We start from the raw sequence: 6,062 nt of genomic DNA on the forward strand, positions 1-6,062 counted from the left end.
CTCCACACAACGTTCCGTTTGGTTGTTTTTCGTTGTTTTTTGGTTGTTCTTAGTGCGGTTTTGAAATGTTTATTTAAACCAGCTCCATTTCAGTTTTTGAAGTAGGCCTAACATATAACATGTTTGCAGTCACTTGATTTAGATCCACTCAAATTATTGGTCTTATAAAATCTAAGTAAGGTATAAACATATCAAGATGATATTTATTTTAGGCTAATATCAATTTTACTAAATAAAAAAAATGCTCTTGTGCTTTTTTTTACCGTATTAGGTATTAGGAACACTTTTCACAACTAAGAAAATTCCCTTCTTTCATTTCACATTTCACTTATATCAGTTCAATCAAGACAGCCTCTGGTTCAATCATAGACTGTAATCCAACCCTTATACGTAGACCAACCCCCACGCCAGTAGGGCCACGTCACTGCTTTCAGGTGATCGATGGAGGTCTCTACGAGTAGAGGTAACGATAAGGACGATAAATCTGGCGACGTGGGTTCAATCCCCGTGAGTCACTTTACGAGGGATTTGTATTACGCTTATGCAACAAAAAAAAACATTTGAAATTTGACTTCAAAACTTTGAAAAGTTCTTTAGCAACAATGATTGCTGAGTAACGTAACACATGTTTTGTTAAATTAGAGCAGTAGGTTACAGAGAATAGCCTGCACCGTACACCGGCGACCCGGGTTCGATTCCCACCCCTGTTGTCCTTTCCGGATCCCACCCCCGACTCTCTCTCCCACTCACTTCCTGTCACTCTCCACTATCCTGTCTCATTAAATTATAATATCCCCAAAATGTGGGATTTTGGGCCTAAACTATCACAGGAAGGAGAGCACTGGGCTACTCATTCCACCAATGAGTTACCACTGAGGAAAAGAGTCTTGAATTTGATCTAGCGTTTATGGCTGGTCGACACAACAGATGCTCATCAGATGACCCCAGTGAGTGGTTGGGGATGTACAGCTGGATCATAGAATTAAGATAGCTGTAAGCAGATCCAGTAAGTGTCCTATAGGCCAAGGTCTATTATAAGGAGTCAAGGTAGAGTAGGAGAGGAGTTACATGTGTCCTCTTTGGCTGATTGAAGACCCGGTGTGCTGCAGCATTCTGTATCATTTGCAACGATCTTACTACACAATCAGGCAGGCCAGCTAACAGTGAAATACAATAGTCCAGTTTAGATACAACCATGGCCTGCACAAGAAGTTGTGTGGAATCTTGTATCAGATAAGGTCTGATCTTCCTAATGTTGTAAAGGACAAGCCAACACGATTTTGCAATTCAGGCTACATGCTCAAAGAAATTAAGTTGGTCATCAATTATGACGCCAAAGTTTCGTGCCAATCTAGTTGGGGTCAGTGAAGAGGAGTCAAGCTGGATGTTAATCTGTTGGGGAATAGCTGTTTTAGCTGGAAACACCAAAAGCTCAGTTTTTGAGAGATGAAGTTGAAGGTGTCGGTCTGTCATCCAGACTGAAATATCAGGCATGCAGAAATCTGATGGGGAACCAGTCCTTAGGTGGTAAAGACAGGTAAAGCCGTCCACATAGCAGTGAGTCAAATCCATGGGAGTGAATGGTCTCACCCAAGGAAGTGGTGTAAATAGTGCCCTTATACTGATCCTTATGGCACACCTGTGGTGAGGTCATGATACTTTGATACAAGAAACACTGAAAGGTGGTAGTGTAGTGGTTAAGGAGCTGGGCTAGCGTGCAGTAGCCTGAAAGTTGTCGGTTCAATTCCCGGCTTCCACCGCTGTGCCCTTGAGCAAGGCACTTAACCCCAAGTTGCTCCGGGGACAATGTGATCCCTTGTAATATAGCTGACATGTAAGTCACTTTGGTCAAGAAGTGTCTGCTAAATGTAATGTAATGTAATGAAAGAACGCCCTTTAAGGTAGGATTCAAACCAAGATCTTTCCCAGAAATCCCCTGTTCAGACAGTGTAGAAAGGAGAATGTCATGGTTTACAGTCAAAGGCTGCAGGGAAGTCTAGTAGAATTAATACTGTGATGACTGAGCAGACTCCTGATTTGAGATGCTGCTGTTTACGGGTTTGAGTCCGGGCGTGTGCAGGGCTGAACCACGCAGGTTAAACAGGAACAGTAAATGTAAATAGGTTACATTAGCTACTCTCAATGCTTCAGTCACAGACAGAGCAATTTCAGTAGAATGACCACTCTTGAAACCAGACTGCATACGGTCTAGCAGTTTGCTCTGATACAGGAAGTCATAGACTTGCTTGAAGAACACTTCCTCCAAAGCCAACAAAAAAAGGAAGAGACAGGTCTGTAGTTCTTCATCAATTGTACGAAGTGTAGTTTTTTGTAGCAAAGACTTTTAGCAAGACCCTTGCCTGTTTAAAAGAAGAAGGAACTATTCCAGAATTGAGTGTAGTCGTATTAAACACATGCATGACTGCTGGCAGAACAGCAGGTGTGACAGACTGCAGATGAATAGACACAGAATCCAAAGGGCATGTTGTTGGATGACTTTGCTGAAGCAGTAGAGAAACCTCTTCAAGAGGAGAGAAAGAGTCCAACAATTCACAGGCAAAGCTCTCCTATAGGCTCATCAAACTGAGCACTTATCCTGTTGTGTGTGCAGTCAAATATGACCGATTGACAATTCTTCTCTCTAAAAAATATTGTTAACTTATTTTCACTACCATGAGGCTTCTTGGCTTTGTTAACACAGGGCATCTGAACACACAAAACAAATGTTTATATTTTGTATAACAATTTGAGTGTTTTATTTAACTTTTTTATAGAACACCCATGTGTATTTTCAGTAAAAAATGACTGGCCATTAGAAATTAATGGGTGAAAAAATGGTCAGTGTATAAAATTGAGTCCAGGCACATACTTATTGATCAGATGGACTGTATATGCAATTCTGTACATTAAAACACACACACAAACACACCCCCTTTCCCCAATGGAATCTTCCCCTTTCTGACTTGCATGAGCTCAGGTCAATGAGGCCTGCAGGCCATAAATACCAAATGGAAGTTTAAAACTGGTTATATCCAATAGAACACAAGTTGATACAAAGGTCTATCACAACATTAGATGATAATATGTGTGTTACTGTGTATTTATAACAAGTTATAATGTTATAATGCACCGGGAACACAAAACTTTTAAACCGGGAACACAAAACTGAAGTAAACAGTGAAAATAAAAGTCAACACAGTGAAGTAAGTGGTGGAGGATTGAAGAGACTTGAAAGTTTTCATGCTCTTTTAGATAGAATGTCTTTTTTGCAAGTTTAACAGTGAATGAAAAAGATGATAGCAAAGACTGGTAGTTACTAAGACCATTTCCATCTCTGGATTTACATAATTTTCTCTCAGCAGCTCTAAGTATTACTATTAATATAGTAATAGTAACAATATATCTAGCCAAGTGATAAAATAGTATTTTTTGTAATTCCATCACCTTTATGGAACTATCTTGTTTCTTATATCAATTAACATTTGTCAAAATGTTTTTAATAGAAAAAAAACCTCTAGCTTAGGCTTTCAAATGTGTAGACCCATTTTGGGGATAAAAAATTTTGCCATATGTTTTATTGAATTTGTATTGAGTTTTTGGGAAAATGACTAAATACCATATGTTTTAATCTGTTTAAGTTAAGGTACCCAATTTATTTGAACTGTATTTAACCTGTAAGAGACTAATGTTTGAAGGAAATTTGATTATTTCTGATATTTGACAAATATCTGACAAAATTATGCTTTTTTTTAATGATTTAAAATTGTTAGAAAAATACTTAGGGTTTTAAAATCATCAGTTAACCCCTGTAAATATGTATTTAATAGAAAAGGACAGTTTTTTGCTAAAATGACACTGTTTGTACTGGAAATGTCCCCATAGCATAGGAAAAAGTGTGTAAAAATGTGCCATTTTGGAATACGGCGGCCATATTGGATTTTTGGACAGAATTCAACATGCCCCAAGTTTTAATCTGTTCCAATAGGGGTTCTGACCAGGAATCCATGGAGAAAACTTTGACCAAAAACTAGGCCTAATGTTTCCAGCAAATGACCTGTCTATCTGTGCCTCAGTGTCGAATGTCCCATCACTAGTTACAGTTTCATGATGTAGGCCTAGTGGTTGTAATGCAAGGTTTTGAGGTTTAACCTTAAGTCCTTTCACTTGTAGGGCTTTGTTATATTCCGATTTGGCCAAGTTTGTAATTTACCAGCTAGCACATTGCTCGTTTGTCTTGTTTGCTGCTGTTCACAACGTGTTATGTTTTGCAGCATTGTATGTTTTGTGTCATCGTGTTAACCTGCTCGTTGTTACAAATAAGACATAGGCTACCGTTACTTTTTTTAGTGTACAAGTCAGTCCTTTTAGGCAAGTCACTCGGCGGCAGTGGTGTAGTCTACTAGTGGATATACTGTATGTAGCTGGATATACCAAAGTCCTTTTAGGCAAGTCCCTACGTACAGTATGTCTATTTGTTGAATGTATAGAGCACCTACCAAAGTCAAATTCCTTGTGTAAGTATACTTGGCTAACTGATTTTTATATATATTTTTAGACCTTTTATATGTTTTTGTATTTTGATCATTTTACTTTTATATAATAAATATATAGTTATAAATTAATTGTGCCTGTTTATTCATTCCTGCTAATATATAATAATGCATTCCTGCTCATGCAGTTAGTTTAAAGTAATAATAAAATTAGTATGCAAAGGTTGCCTGGATATACCAAAGTCCTTTTAGGCAAGTCACTCGGCGGCAGTGGTGTAGTCTACTAGTGGATATACTGTATGTAGCTGGATATACCAAAGTCCTTTTAGGCAAGTCACTCGGCGGCAGTGGTGTAGTCTACTAGTGGATATACTGTATGTAGCTGGATATACCAAAGTCCTTTTAGGCAAGTCACTCGGCGGCAGTGGTGTAGTCTACTAGTGGATATACTGTATGTAGCTGGATATACCAAAGTCCTTTTAGGCAAGTCACTCGGCGGCAGTGGTGTAGTCTACTAGTGGATATACTGTATGTAGCTGGATATACCAAAGTCCTTTTAGGCAAGTCACTCGGCGGCAGTGGTGTAGTCTACTAGTGGATATACTGTATGTAGCTGGATATACCAAAGTCCTTTTAGGCAAGTCACCGCGGCAGTGGTGTAGTCTAATTAGTGGATATACTGTATGTAGCTGATATACCAAAGTCCTTTTAGGCAAGTCCCTACGTCCTTTTAGGCAAGTCACTCGGCGGCAGTGGTGTAGTCTACTAGTGGATATACTGTATGTAGCTGGATATACCAAAGTCCTTTTAGGCAAGTCCCTACGTACAGTATGTCTATTTGTTGAATGTATAGAGCACCTACCAAAGTCAAATTCCTTGTGTAAGTATACTTGGCTAACTGATTTTTATATATATTTTTAGACCTTTTATATGTTTTTGTATTTTGATCATTTTACTTTTATATAATAAATATATAGTTATAAATTAATTGTGCCTGTTTATTCATTCCTGCTAATATATAATAATGCATTCCTGCTCATGCAGTTAGTTTAAAGTAATAATAAAATTAGTATGCAAAGGTTGCAATGTTATGGGAAGGTTCTCTAAAGGTTGCAACGGTTAGGGAACGTTAGGGGAAGGTTCTCTAAAGGTTGCAATATTTTATATAAGAACGTTCAGAACGGAAGGTTCAGCAAACTTTCCATGGGAACCAAAACCTACTCAAAAATGAACCTTCAGGGAACCAAAAACTAACGTTCCCATAACCAAAAACTACACTCTAAAAAATGCTGGGTTATTTCTGCACTCAATTACTGGGTTGTGGCAGTTTGACCATTTATTGGGTTATGTTAGCCCATGCTGGGTTATTTTCCATTGATGGTTTGGAACTCAATCTCCAACAGATACATGCTATTCTACCGTCCATAGCAAAGTCCGCCTGTCCCGATGGCACTACCTGCTGTTACCGACAGGAGCCCCCGTCATGGCCCCCTCAGACCTGTGGCCACCTTTGCCTCGGAGATGAACACACAGTGTCCCAGGCATTTGTTGCTATTGATGTCTTGTTTTTGA

Source organism: Alosa alosa, chromosome 5 (genome assembly GCF_017589495.1).
Source record: "Alosa alosa isolate M-15738 ecotype Scorff River chromosome 5, AALO_Geno_1.1, whole genome shotgun sequence".
Lineage (NCBI taxonomy): Eukaryota > Metazoa > Chordata > Actinopteri > Clupeiformes > Clupeidae > Alosa > Alosa alosa.